General features: G+C 36.1%; 1 pseudogene; it reads right to left on the bottom strand.

The window, feature by feature from the left end:
* Nucleotides 1-8512: 8512 nt before the first annotated feature.
* On the bottom strand, nt 8513-13374 carry LOC141250981 (uncharacterized; annotated as a pseudogene).
* Nucleotides 13375-14375: the final 1001 nt, after the last annotated feature.

The following is a 14375-nucleotide window of genomic DNA, read 5'->3' as shown; positions in this document are numbered from 1 at the left end:
TCATAATAGATGTCATGTTTAAGATCTCGCACTTGGTGAGGCTTACCTTTGGAAGGCATTCCTCGTTGTGCTTTAGCTTGTTCGTGCTCGGCTTTTGAGGGCCTAGTATGTACATGTTGAGTCTTAGAAGACTCGCTCGTGTCAAGCTTGTCTTTCTCAAGACTCGCTTGATCGAGATTGTTCTAAGATATAGTCATAAAAGACTGTGAGAAATCAAAATCGCTCAGATCAAGCTTGTCTTCAAATAGGCTCGCTTGATCGAGTTCACCCTCGGGTTTAGTCATTTCAGACATATGGGGTGTAGAAGAGAGTTCAAGTTTAAGAAGACTTACCTTGCAAACAAATTCAGGCTCGGGATCTTCGGTGACGAGTAAGCATTTCTCTAGAGTTTCTCCAACATCTAGCTCATCATCCGAATCACCCCACAAGGTAACAAAGGCCTTTCTAGATGGTGTTTCAGACCCAGTTGGTTCCTCCTTAGAATCCACCATTGCACTTGTGCAGTCCTCGACCATATGCCTTTTACCATTGCAATTGAAGCATGTGATATCCTTGAGGTCGCGTGGCTTATAGTCATTGCATTGAAAGCCACCTTGCTTCTTAAAGAACTTTCTGAGGAGCCTCGTCATCATTGCGACTTCCCGATCTTCCTCATGGTCATCTTCATCTTCTTCGTCCATCTTTTGAAGCACACAGGTGAGCTGGAGAGCCATTCCTTTGGATTCCTTTGATGCTAGCGATTCTTTTTGGTCCTTAGTTTCATGTATTCTTAATTTTCCATCAAGTACAGATACATACAACTCTTTTATCTCTTTTGTCATAATACGTTTAGTTGTATCAAATTTTGCATTAACACCATGGATAAAAGCTAAAGAGAGTTTCCAGGGTTGTACCTTCAATCCTGCGGAAGACATCTTGTCAAATAGAACCTGGAACCTGGAATGATAGTCCAAAACAAATTTGATTTCACCCATCTTAAAGGAATGGAAGTCCCTTTGGAGCTCGAATCAACAATTGTTCTTCATATCTTCACTGCCGATGTGCATGTCTATGATAGCGTTCCTCATGAGCTTCACTATGGGCAGTGACATGATTTTGTCGAAGTCCTTTCGAGAGAGAGCATTTAATATGAGTTGCTTCGCCTTCACATTCTTCTCCAGCGTAGCATACTCCGTTGGTCCCCATTTGTATGTGTTTGTTTCATCCTTGAGTGTTTCTTCACCTTTGTCAACATTGATAGTTCTTGGATAAATTCCTTGTCATTGTGAGCCACCATTCTAGTTCACCACATCTAAGATATGAGGCTTAGCTAAAGAGATTCCTAGGTTGAAAACATTTTTTTTGCCCATGATTCAGACTAGAGAGTAGGAATCAATGCAAATGAGCGTCAAAAGCTCTGATACCAATTGTAGGTTTAAACTTGATAGGAGAGGACACCTTGACCCCAAATGCGCGGTCTGGTTCAATCCGGTTTCTGACTAGGTCTGGGTCTGGGTCTGGATTGTGGGCCTCGTGGCCTTGTGTTTTTGTGTAATGGGCCTTCGGTCCGCAACAGATGGCTATCTTTTATGACCAACCCCTTTTTGAAGTCTTTTGAGCTTCTTTTAAACCGTCTATCACATGGATTGTTTAACCAAGTCATACAAGGAGTTATATGCATCGATCTTCTCCAACTGATCAGATCTTCACAATCTTATATTTTATCTTTTTCCATATGGAGTAATCTCCAAGGAATTGAATCTCTATATGAAGAGACCTCTCTACCTTAATTCTGAGTTAAGAAACTGAGTTTCCAGCTTTCCGTAGAGTCTCTAATCACCTCCTCCTTGATTCATCGAGTATGAGAGTGCGTCACAAAGTGCATGTTATAAAGCTTTGATTCTGCGTGTAGCAATCTGAAGAAGTTCACAGTTGCATCCTGAGATTCAGAACATCGGTAACCGTCTCACTAACGGGGTGTTTACAGAATTAAGAATAGAGTTTCGTACTCGGCTTTACAATTGCCTCTGCAATCCAAAATTCTCTCACAGTAATATTCGTACTCCTTAATTGTGGTTTGTGATTTTTTACAAATTCTGTAGTTTAGAATTACAGATTACTACAATCTTAATTCTTTAAAAAAAATTCAATAACTTTTTAAGCTAACAATCTGTCATAAAATTTTGACATTCCTTGCCACAATGGGCATATAATGCGAATTTGTCAAGTGCAGAACATTGAGGCTTCATGCTCGAAAGGTTTGATGGTTTTGGCTTCAAAACAAAGTTTGAGAAGATGTTATTCTTCCTTTCCACAATGGGGATATATAGGTAATTGAACAAAACATGTCGTGTGTTGTCTGATAACATAGATCCCCAAGCCCAGATCATGAGAGAAAAATGGATTTAGGGGGATTTAATGTGTAGAGGCTATATAAAAGCATGACTGGTTGACTCACTATACAATGTGTAAATGAAGTTCAACCCTGCTAAAGAAGTATGGGAGACTCTGGTCAAAATGTACAAGTCTGAAGACGCATGATCAAAGAAATATGTTGTGGTGCAATTTCTGAACTTCAAGATGATGGAATCAAAGCCCCATCATGGAACAAGTCAAGAAACTACAGATGATAGTTCACGAGATCCTTGCGAAAGGCATGTAGATGTAAAAAACCTTTCAGGTAGCCTCATTTATTGAAAATCTTTTGACCAAAGTGGTCCCAGTTCAAGAACTACCTGATCCACAAGAGGAAAACAATTATTGTCAAGGATTTAATTGTCAAGCTAAGGGTTGAATCAAGAATCAGTCAAGAAGATAAAGGTGTGTCTTAAGAGCAGAAGGTCAACACATATGAGCACAAGAAGCGCAAGTTTCAGCCTCATACAACAATCCTCAAGCAAAGAAATTTGCAAGGAAGTGCCACAACTGTCAGAAGATAGAGCAAAAGTCTGAAGAGTGTCGAAGAAAGAAGGACAACAACAAGAAAGGGAAATCTCAGGCTAACATAGCTCAAGGTGTTGGAATCACAATAGATGATCCATGTAAGGTGATTTCCCAGCTCAACCTAAATGGAAGCAATCCCAATTAATGCTTTAGTGACACTAGCGCCATCGGGCACATCTGGTGAAACAGAGGTATATTCACCACCTACACCACAAGCCAAAGAGATGAGAAGCTATTCACATAAAACGACTCCACATTCAATTTCGAGGGCACGGGCAAGAAAGTGTTGAGGATGTCTTCAGTGAAGGATCTTACTCTCAACAATGTGATGCAAGTCAGTACTCGGGAAGCATGGGTTTGGGAATAATTATGTGTCTGAATAAAAAAATTTGTCGAAATTTGGAATCTTCATTGGGAAGGGTTATGAAAAGGATGGAATGATCAAATTGTTTGAAATGACATGCTTTCTGAAAAATTGATGTAACTGGTTCTAATTCTAATGAGTAAGGATAACACTATTGCTTATATCGTTGAGTCATCCAATATTTAGCAAATAGATTAGGACACGTTAATAATAAAAGCCTTAGTCAACTAATGAACACAAGCATGATTCTAAAAAGTAAGTTAAATGCAGACAAGTGTTAAGTAAGCGTACAAGAGAAACTCACAAAAATACCTTCTCCGCATGTAGAGAGAAAAACTAAAACTCTAGGATTGATTCACACAGTCTTATGTGATTTGAAGTATATAAAAACTAGAGTTGATAAAAAGTAATTCATCACTTTGATAGATGATAATACTAGATATTGCTATGTAATTCTACTAAGAAGAAAAGATTAAGCTTTGGACAAGTTTATAGAGTACAAGTTGGAGATTGAAAGCCGGCTTAGTAAAAAATTAAAGTAATCTGAAGTGATAGAGGAGGCGAGTATAATGAACCATTCAATGTATTCTACAGAGAACATGGAATAGTTCATCAAACGACCCCCCACCCCCAACCCCAACCCACTCACCTGAATCTAACGGAATTGTGGAATGCAAGAAACGAACATTGAATTAAATGATGAATGCAATATTGTGAGAATCTATGTTATCCTAGAACATGTTGTGGGATCCCTACTTACCTCCAACTATATTCCTAATAAAATATCAAATAAGATAATTGGAAAAATACCTTATGAACTTCGTAAAGGTAACGTACCATCGTACAAATACCTTATATTGTGGGGGTGCCAAGGAAAAATGGGAGTACCAGCTTCCAAAAAGGTCACCATTAGACCAATAACCTTTGACTGTATTTTCATAGGATACATACACAACAGTAGTGTATGTTGATTCTTTGTGTACAAATCAGATATATTAGATATACATGCTAATGCAGTAATGGAATCAAGAAATGATTCGTTCTTTGAAAATGTGTTCCCATGCAAGGTTAAGGAATATCCTAAACAAACACGTGAACAAAGAGAAACAAGTAATTCTGGAGATAAAGCAGAAGAGAAAAATGATGAACCGAGGCGTAGTAAGAGAGATCGCAAGGAAAAATCATTTGGCAATGAGTTTGTCACAAAATTACTTTTAGAAAATTAGACAAGAATTTTTGAGAAGACGTGAAATTGACTCAATTATACAAAATCATACTTGGGAATCTGTAGATTCCCAAGTATTCTTGGGTGTAAAGAACTTGGTTGTAAATGGATTTTTAAACGTAAATAAAAAACATATGACTCAATAGAGAAGCATAAGACTAGGCTTGTGGTGCAAGGATTCCGATAAAAATAAGGAATGGATTTCTTGGACACTTATTCTCCAGTTACATCAATTGCAATGCTGATAGCTATAACAACTTTAAGGAACCTAAAAATTCATCAAATGGAAGTTAAGACAGCCTTTTTAAATGGAGATTTAAAGGAGGAAATTTGAAACAACCTAAATGCTATATAGTGCATGGATATGAACATGAATTTTATAGAATTGTAAAGTCCTTATATGGACTCAAACAAGCTCCGCAATAGCGGCATGAAATATTTGATCATGTAATGGTGTCAAATGACTTCACCATAAATGAATGTGAGAATTGCATCTACATAATAGATACTCCTAAGATACATTTTTTGTACTTATACGTGGAGAATATGCTCATTAGTGGAAGAAACAATTACATAATCAAACAAACAAAGCACATGCTTTGTGAGGAGATTGATATAAAAGACTTGGGTCTTGAAAATGTGATACTAAGGATAAAGATCACTAGAAAGTCTGAATGCATCATCTTATTTCAAATCCACTATGCTCAAAAGATTCTTGCGAGATTCAAGATCCACTCAAGTGGGACAACAAAAATGTTTGTGGACCCCAATCTTCATCTAACTAAGAATGAAGCATAATAAGTATTACATGTGGAATATGAACAGGCCATTAGTAGTCTAATGTACTTGACCAACTGCACACGACCTAATTTAGCGCATTCAGTAACTATACTAAGTCATTAAACAAGTAATCCATGACATACACACTAAAAACAAATAACTAGGGTATTGAACTACTTATGATACACTACATGTTATGGGCTACATTATGGGACATACCCAACACTTCTGGAGGGATACAATGATGCCAACTAGATATCCAACTCTAGAAACTCCAAATCAACAAGTGGATACATATTCACACTTGGAGGTGCAATAGTATCATGGAAGTCATCAAAACAAACATTGTTGGCTAGATACACAATGGAGTCCAATTTCATCGCTCTAGATAAAACATAAGAGGAAGTTGAATACCTTCGCAACTTTCTGTAAGATACCCCTATGTGGGATAATGTTGTGCCGGCATTAAGTGTACATTGTCATAGCCAATCGACTATATCACGTGTACTGAGTTGCTTATGTAATGGAAAGTCTTGTCACATTATAAGATATCACAAGATCATTAGACAACTTCTCTAGAATGGTATAATCTCATTAGATTACATAAAATCAGCTGACAACCTAGTGGATCCATTTACTAAAGGTATGTCAAGAGAGCAAGTTGTTAAATCATCAAGAGGAATCTGTTTAAAGCTTATGATTAAAGATTACACTTGATGGATACCCTAACTATCTTACTGGAGATCCCAAGATATAGGTTCAAAGGGAAAACCAAATCAAGCTAGATCGTGGAGAATCACTGGGAGACTACAAGTCTCATCCTAGGTCCTAGGATGATGATTAGTGCTACTTTGACGATAAGATTAGCTTTTAATGATTTTATAACCTTTATGGAAAAGTAAGAGCCCAACATAGATTTCTTTAAGGGTAATAAATGGGTGTTAAGGGTAGGAAAAATGTGAAGGTTACATTTCCATAGGTATCCACATTGGAAGTGGTTGTATCATTTGGAGGGTTTATATACCTGTTATGATGAAGGATCATCTCCACCAATACCTTTGATAGACCAATGACAAGGCCTAATTTGAAGGAGTTTCAAGGAAAGCTCAACACATTAATTTAAAATATTTTGGAGCAAGAAGAAAACAAGTCTGAAGACAAGACAATGATTCTAGTGATGAATGTTGTCTATGTGTAGTTTACAGCTTTTATAGACTTAGATTGTTTTACAAATGCTTGGCCACAACTTTGAGATGTTATTTAGTTTTTTAGTTAGTTTATTTTGGTTTATAAATGGATGTCATACGAATAATTACATCCATACCCTTGCAGCTTAGTTTCCCGATTTAGCAGTTTTTAAGTGATTTGATTGTAATTATTTTGAGAATTTCTGCCTCCCCATTTAAAAGGCTGATTTCTCCATTAATAAAATGAGATTAGCTTTTGTTCAAACACAAAGAATTCTCCCAAGAGAGTATGTTGATCTCAAACAAAAAATACTCCTCGTGAGAGTATCAGTTCGCATCCAGGCACTAGTCGTGTCGTTTGTGTCAATTCTTCATAGGATTGGTGAATTTGGCAGGCCAAGGAAAACTCTTTTTGATTCTAGTTCGTCAAAAATTCTAGTTTGTATGGAGTTATAGAATACGAAGGTTGGTAAGTCGTGCGACAAGTCTTTAGCGTTCCCGTTCAATTGGGGGGTTCTTGTCGTCGTTCTTCCCGGTTTTAGTCTGATTTGTATCCTTCAATTTGCCATTCATTTGTTTCACTTCCACCATTCATTGTGCTACATGATTTTCTATTATTTTTTAGTACATTCATTACCTAGATCTCAATCGAACGGCTAATCCCCGTATCACACTACAGCCTGGTAAGATTCAAAACTAGCGAAGGTATGGAGAGGACACCTTGACCCCACATGTGTGGTCCGGTCCAGTCCGGTCTGTGTCCAGGTCTGGGCCATGAGCCTCGTGGTGTTGTGGAATGGGCCTTCAGTCTGCAGCAGCAGACTAATTTTTTGGACCAGCCTGGTTACGAAGTCTTTTGGAATTCTTTTAAACCGCCTGCCACATGGATCTTTTGACCCAGTCATACGAGCGATTACAAGAATCTATCTTCTAGAGCCGCTGTGATCTTCTCCAACTGATTAGATCTTCATGATCTCCTATCCTATCTTTTTCCTTTGGAATGATCTCCAAGGAACTGAGTCTCTATTTAAAGAGACATCTCGACCTCATTCATAATATATCGAAAACCATAGTTTCCAGCTTTCCATCGAGTCTCTAATCACCTCATCCTATGTTCACCGAGTCTGAGAGTGCGTTGCAAAGTACAGGTTTGCAAGTTTTGATTATGAGTGTAGCAGTACGAAGAATTTCTCAATTGTATCCATCGATTCGGAAAATCGGTAACTGTCACATTAACTTGGTGTTTATAGAATTAAGGACAGAGTTTAGTACTCGCATCTGCAATACAATCTTTGCTCACGGTAATTTTTCAGTTGCTTTAATTCTGGTTTATGTTTATATGCAGATTCTGTAAGTTTAGAATTATAGGCTCTACACAAAGCTCCAATGGTGATGATAGTGAGGTTGCAGATGCAGAACATCAGTGAGACCAAATTGGTACCAACTTGTAGAGAGTAATAATGCAGAGACAATTTATAAACCATGTCATCTGTTACCAATATAGTTTATTGTTTTGTTTCTTTAGGCATATACATTTAGGGTCAAAAATTTGAGGGGTCACTAAAGTTTGTTGAAGTTATAAAATGGACACCAAAGTTCAAAATGTTAAAAAGTGGTCATTAAACTATGAGAAGTGAACTTTCCTTCACAAATAATGGTCACCAAAAACTAGGTAGTGACCATTTTTTCAACAGAGAAGTTCACTTCTCATAGTTTCATGACCACTTTTAACGTTTTGAACTTTGGTGACCATTTTATAACTTCAACAAACTTTAATAACCCCTCAAATTTTTTACTCTATACATTTATATACATAACTACCCACTCCACCTCACATTTTATTCTTGAAGAAAAGGAAGAAGAAGGAACTGGCATCCTAGATAACGAATTAGAGTAGAAAATTATACAAACTATAGTTGTATAAACTTTATAGTTTTAAGTATCGTTGTTCATGCTATTTTTTTCTTGTTTAGGGATCTTCTTTAAGATCAATCAAGACATGAGTGATCTAGCTAATTAGTCCTAAGATTGAAGTCAATAGTGAGGCACTTTGACAACGTCTCTCATGGAGGGCCGTTGCGATGGATCCATCAAAGTGCACTCTATTCCAATTTGCATCACCTTTTTCATGGTATCTATTTCCCTTGTTGTTAATGTTACATGTAATCTTTCATCTATAACTTGAACATCACCGTCTGGGTTACATCATAGGTCATGCACCCATGAAACAATGTCTCTTCCTTCAAAAAATTCCTCTTCTCTTGGTTTCCTTCATGTTAAGAGCTCCAACAAGACCACGTTGAAACTATAAACATCACTCTTTTCTGTTGCCTTTATTGTATATGCCAACTCTGATACATCACAAACAACCATTTGAATTTCACCATTATATAGACATGACTTCATCAAGATTTAGATAGATAAATGGAAAGGAGGAATCTGACCTGGTGCCATGTATCCGCGAGTACCCATTAGCATGATTGAATTCGTGGTGATGTCTAAACACTTGGCATTGCCAAAATCATAAAGTTTTGGCTCATAATCCCCATTGAGCAATTTGTTGTTGGTTTTGATGTCTGTATGGATAATAGAGGGTGAGAAATTGTGGTAGAGATAAGCAATCCCTTGAGCAATCCCAACTGCAATCTTGTACCTCATATCCATATCCAATAACACTCTATCGTTATTTGCTCCATGATTAAGTGCTTGATATAAATTGCCTCTCTCCATTAACTCCAAAACCAAGTAATGTGATCTTCCTCTCTTGAAGTACGTGTACAACTTGAGTACATTCTTGTGACGGCTTTTATCAAGAATCTCAATTTCCCAGGACAAGGACTTGAGAATCTCCTTGTTGTTTCCTTCTACATTCAAGACTTTGACAGCAACCGCTTGTGACTATCTTCCTTCACATATTCGAGCTTGTAAACAATCCCTTCTCCGCCTTTTCTTATATTATTTTATGTATTCAGCTTTTGCATATCACTCACACCAATCTTGAATCTAGGATGAAAGATCTTAAAAATCCACCCTTGATCAATATTATCTTGCCTCTTTTTTCTATAAAGCAATATCCTCCTCCTAATACTAAGTACAGCTAGTAAGCAAATAACGAAGAGGACAACCGTTGAAGGGAATGCATACCATAATACAATCATCCCAAAATCACCTCCCTTAGAAGATTGCTCGGTTTTACATTCCTTAATCTTAGAATCAAAACGCAGAATAAGATTGTGATCAAGGCACAATCCTTGGTTGTGCAAAAAGCCAATATCGCCACCTATTTTGTAAGGCTCAACTGGGATTACCCCTGATAAAAGATTATCAGATAAGTCTATTAACTCAAGTTCAGTTTTGATAAGCTCTTAAGAATCAAACCCGAGACCTTATTCCTTGAGATCTTGAAGGAGTGCAAAATCACCTTGGAAATTAAATTGGGTATGTTTCCAGTAAGAGAGTTTTTGGCAAGATTTATTTGGGCAAGGTTGGTGCATTCTCCTATTTCTGAAGGAATTGATCCACTGAAAAAGTTGTCATCCAGTTGCATTCTAGATAGTTGTTTAAGGTATCTAATTGAGTTGGGTATCTCACCATTAAAGTCATTGTTGCTCAAAATCAACCTTTCTAATTTGCTGAGATATCATGCTTAAACATTATTCGTATTAAAGCCTGAATATAAATTTTGATAAATCAAAGAGAAAAAACAGTTAACGACTTAACATACCTATCTCGTGTGGAAGTGCCCTTGAAAAACTATTATTTGACAAATTATTCAGACTTAGATTGGTTGAGATTCTGATTTGCTATGTGATCCTTCCACTAAATCGATTATAAATTAGATCTAACAGATCTAAGTAAGACATGGCCCACAACCCATCGGGAACCTTCCCGTACATGAGATACTTGCTAACCCTAATCATGGTAAGAGATTTGCAATCAATTGTTCAATGCAAGCAAGAAGTCGAGCTTTCCATTTTCACACAAATGAGGTGGAAACTCCCCTGTAAACTGATTCTCAGATATCTCAATCAAGCTCAATGGTGAAAACATGCCAAACTCTTTCGGAAAATCTCCTGAGAAATTGTTTCTATAGATTGAGAAAGAAGAAAGGTTTGACATCATGTATCCAAACCATTGTGGTAAGTGGCCGGAAAAGTAGTTCTCGTAGCAATGGAACACCTCTAAGCTCTTTAGTCGAGCCATATCCGGTGGAAGACTTCCATGGAATTGGTTTCTAGATATATCAATGTTACGCAGAAGAGTGAGATTTGCGATCTCTTGTGGTAGCTTGCCTGTAAAGCTGTTGAAGTACAACTCAAGATCTGTCAGCTTGTTCAATTGAGAGATTGAACTTGGGATTCTTCCACAAAGCCTATTGTTTTGGAGTTCTAACTCTTGCAACTTTTTGAGCTCAAATAACCAATTCTGCAACTCCCCTCTCAAATTGGCGTCACCCAATAAAATACGTGTCAGATTTTTCAACCTCGCTATACTCGATGGGATCTCCGTCTTTTCAAAATCATTGGAACCAAGTCCAAGCATAACTAGTGAAGTAAAGTTTCCTACCCAAACAGGAAATTTTCCAAAGAAAGTATAGATAGACAAATCTAACACCTCCAAATTAACCAGTTTTGACAGATCTGGGATTTTTTCGGTCAGAACATTCTTTGTAAGGTTTAAGTATTGAAGACGAGTCAAATGTTTGAGCTCTGGGGATAGATTTCCGGTGAAGGAATTATAAGCAAGGTTAAGAGAAGTGAGGCTTTGAAGATTAGATAGAGAAGAGGAGATATTACCCGCTAATTGAAGGTTATCAAGTGAGATTCCTGTAACTTTTCCGGTGGCCGGATCACACAAGATTCCGAAGAACTAACAAGGAGAGTTGGAGGAGTTCCATGATTCAAGGTGGTTAAGAGGGTCATCAAGGATCGATTGGAACTCAACCAGTAATTGCTTCTTAATATCTGGTTTAATGGAATTTTGCGCCAAAACACTAACGGCGGTGACAAAAAAAACTATCAGTTAGACGGCGTGAGATAAGCTGCGCATCCTTTTTCCAGTTGCACGTCCTCTCATCCTACAAATCGACAAATAAGTGTCAAACTAATACTCCCTCCGTCCCAAAATATAGTTCTCATTTGTAAAAACAACACTATTCATAATGTATGAGTATTTTCATTATTTCTTTCAATGTATAAGAAAAAACATACTCAACTGTGGTCTTGTTTTATTCGTCTTTATAAGCACTACAAGAATATAAATTTTTTATAATTATTTATAATATAGAATAGAAGATATAAGTGAAAGAAAACGTATCTCTTTAATCGTATCAGTTCTAAATGAGAACTATAAATTGGGAGAAAGGGAGAGGGAGTAGTTAAACTCGCCTATTCGACTAAAAACTGTCATAGTCATCTATATTATTACTATTTTTTATTATGTTACTTATATATATACAAGTATATATTAAAAGTTTAAAACTACGAGAAAATTTATGGCACTACAAGTTGAGAGAGATGTACTTACAAGGAAATAATCAAGATGGATTCGAGATGGTCAAATAAAGTTGGAGTTGCAGTGGGCATCACATGAAAGTGAAAGTCATCTTGACGAGTAGGAGATAAAGAGATCAAGGAAGATTAGCGGAAATTGCATGTATAGAAGCATCAGGTGCAAATAAATTTTATAGTGTAAAATGAAAATAAATTTAAATTGTCAGATCATCTAAAAAAAATGTAAGTCGGAGGCTAAAAAATGCGTGTGGGAGGTCCAAAATGCATGTCAATAAAAATACAAGTCGGAGGCCCAAAAATACATGTAAACAAAAATGCATGTCGGATGCCCTTTTATGCATGTATATTTTACATGCAGTTTTAACACATTATCATGCACTTTTTGCACATAAGCATGTATTTTCTCACATAAGCATGCACTTTCAATGCATAAACTTACATTTGATTTTAAACGCATATTCAGCTAAACTTGATTGCATTTCAAGAAATAAACATGCATTTTCAACATATATGTCTTCGCATGCTTATTTTTGAAATGCATTCAAGTCAACCCACAATGCATGTTAATCAAAATGCAAGTTTATGTGTTGAGAGTGCATGCTTATATGCGAAAAATGCACGCTTATGTGCTAAAAATGCATGCTAATGTGTAAAAAAATGAATGTAAAATATAGATGCATAAAATGACTTCCGACTTGCATTTTTATTTTTTTATTAACATGCATTTTTGGGTCTCCGACATGCATTTTTTGAAATGATCCGATTATCTAAATTTTTTCTCATTTTACATCATAAAATTTGTTTGTACCTGACACTTTTCCTATAGTTATTATATTTAGTCTATTTTATCTCTTAAATGTGTAGCTCTCCCAAACCGTCACTATACTTTTTTATAATTAATTGAAAATTGCAAATATGAATATATGATGCAATTAAAAAAGTATAAAAAGTTTAGTAAACTAAAGTACTGAGGATTAAAAAAATTGTGTCCATGTATGGGTTGGTCTAAGTTTGTGGAAAGTTGTCACAATTTTGATCATAACTAGATTAAGTTTGTGGAAAGTTGTTACAATGTTTAAATCCACAGCCTCTCTTTTTTCTTAATTCTGCTTTTGAAATAGTGATGATTCACACTCAATCGAAAGTCTTCATTTAGACCGGAAGATATCTAGGTTTCTCAGTTTTGAATCATATTATAAAATATTACTACGTGAAACATCTCGGGTCGGATAAAAAAGCGTTTCTTTGTCAATCATATTAGGGTTGTAGATGAACTAGACCAAATTACATATTAATTGGATGAAAAATGAAATTAACCATCTTTTTACAATTCAAGAAACTAATTTATAAAAGTGTTACCTTAGTAGGATTTTCCAACCTCATCAGAATTTCAGATTTAAAAACAACGTATTTATCACTATTTATTTATCTTTACTGGCTGCAATGAAAAATAAGAACTTAACAACTCATCTTGCTCTCGTGTTTGGGGATTATGTAGTTATGGAATGGATGATGTTTACATATAATGTCAATCATTCGACATGCAAGAGGAATATCTTCTATACTCTAAATGAAGAAAAATTCACTAACAAAACTCAAAAAAGTACCTTTCAAGAACTTAAATTTTCTTCTTTTTTTTTGATACAAGGCTAACACTGGGATCCCTCAGCAAGGTGGAGGTCATCCCACGTGATCACTGAGGATGACTGAATATTGTGGATTTGTCTTCTTTGGAGTTGTACTGCTGATCGAATTTTGTTGAGAATGATTTCAATATCACATGGGATTCTTGTGCTCCTCGCGGTGACGATGGATCGAAGGTGGAAATGTTGAGAATCCGTAACGATTACCCAAGTGAATATTTTTGGAATAAGGTATGCAAACTATACCCTTAATCACATAAATGTTAATAATTTCAAGTCCAATCCTAAATGGTTCAATTTTGAACCCTTCAATTTTTAATTTGTTGGGTTTCCAAACTCATTTTTATATTCTCAATTTACTAGGTTATGAAACTCCTTTCTTCATCATAATCTCAATTTTCTTATATGGACTACATACTCTTGTTATGGAACTCTATAAAAATCTAACAGTATCACAAATATTTTAAAATTGAAAAGATCATGTACGAGTATAACTAAAAGGATCTTTGGTGTGGTTTTTGGTGACCCAAATATTTTTATGTCAGTTCTGATGTGCAGGATTTGGACTCTTGGTTCAGGATTTGAGGCTCCCAGAGGAGAACTATGTTCTTTAGTGGGGAAGAAATCCTTTTCAAAGGTAACAACGATGATGATTTCTGATGTTTCTTTTCTTGCCATTTTCATTCCATGGCATGCGACTACTCCTTTTATTTGTTTGTTATGTTCTTCTTCTCTGATTTA

Source organism: Phyllobates terribilis, unplaced genomic scaffold (assembly GCF_046119375.1).
Source record: "Phyllobates terribilis strain yellow unplaced genomic scaffold, ASM4611937v1 Scaffold_6406__1_contigs__length_44739, whole genome shotgun sequence".
Classification (NCBI taxonomy): Eukaryota; Metazoa; Chordata; class Amphibia; order Anura; family Dendrobatidae; genus Phyllobates; species Phyllobates terribilis.
This window is presented reverse-complemented; position numbering and strand designations above follow the sequence as displayed.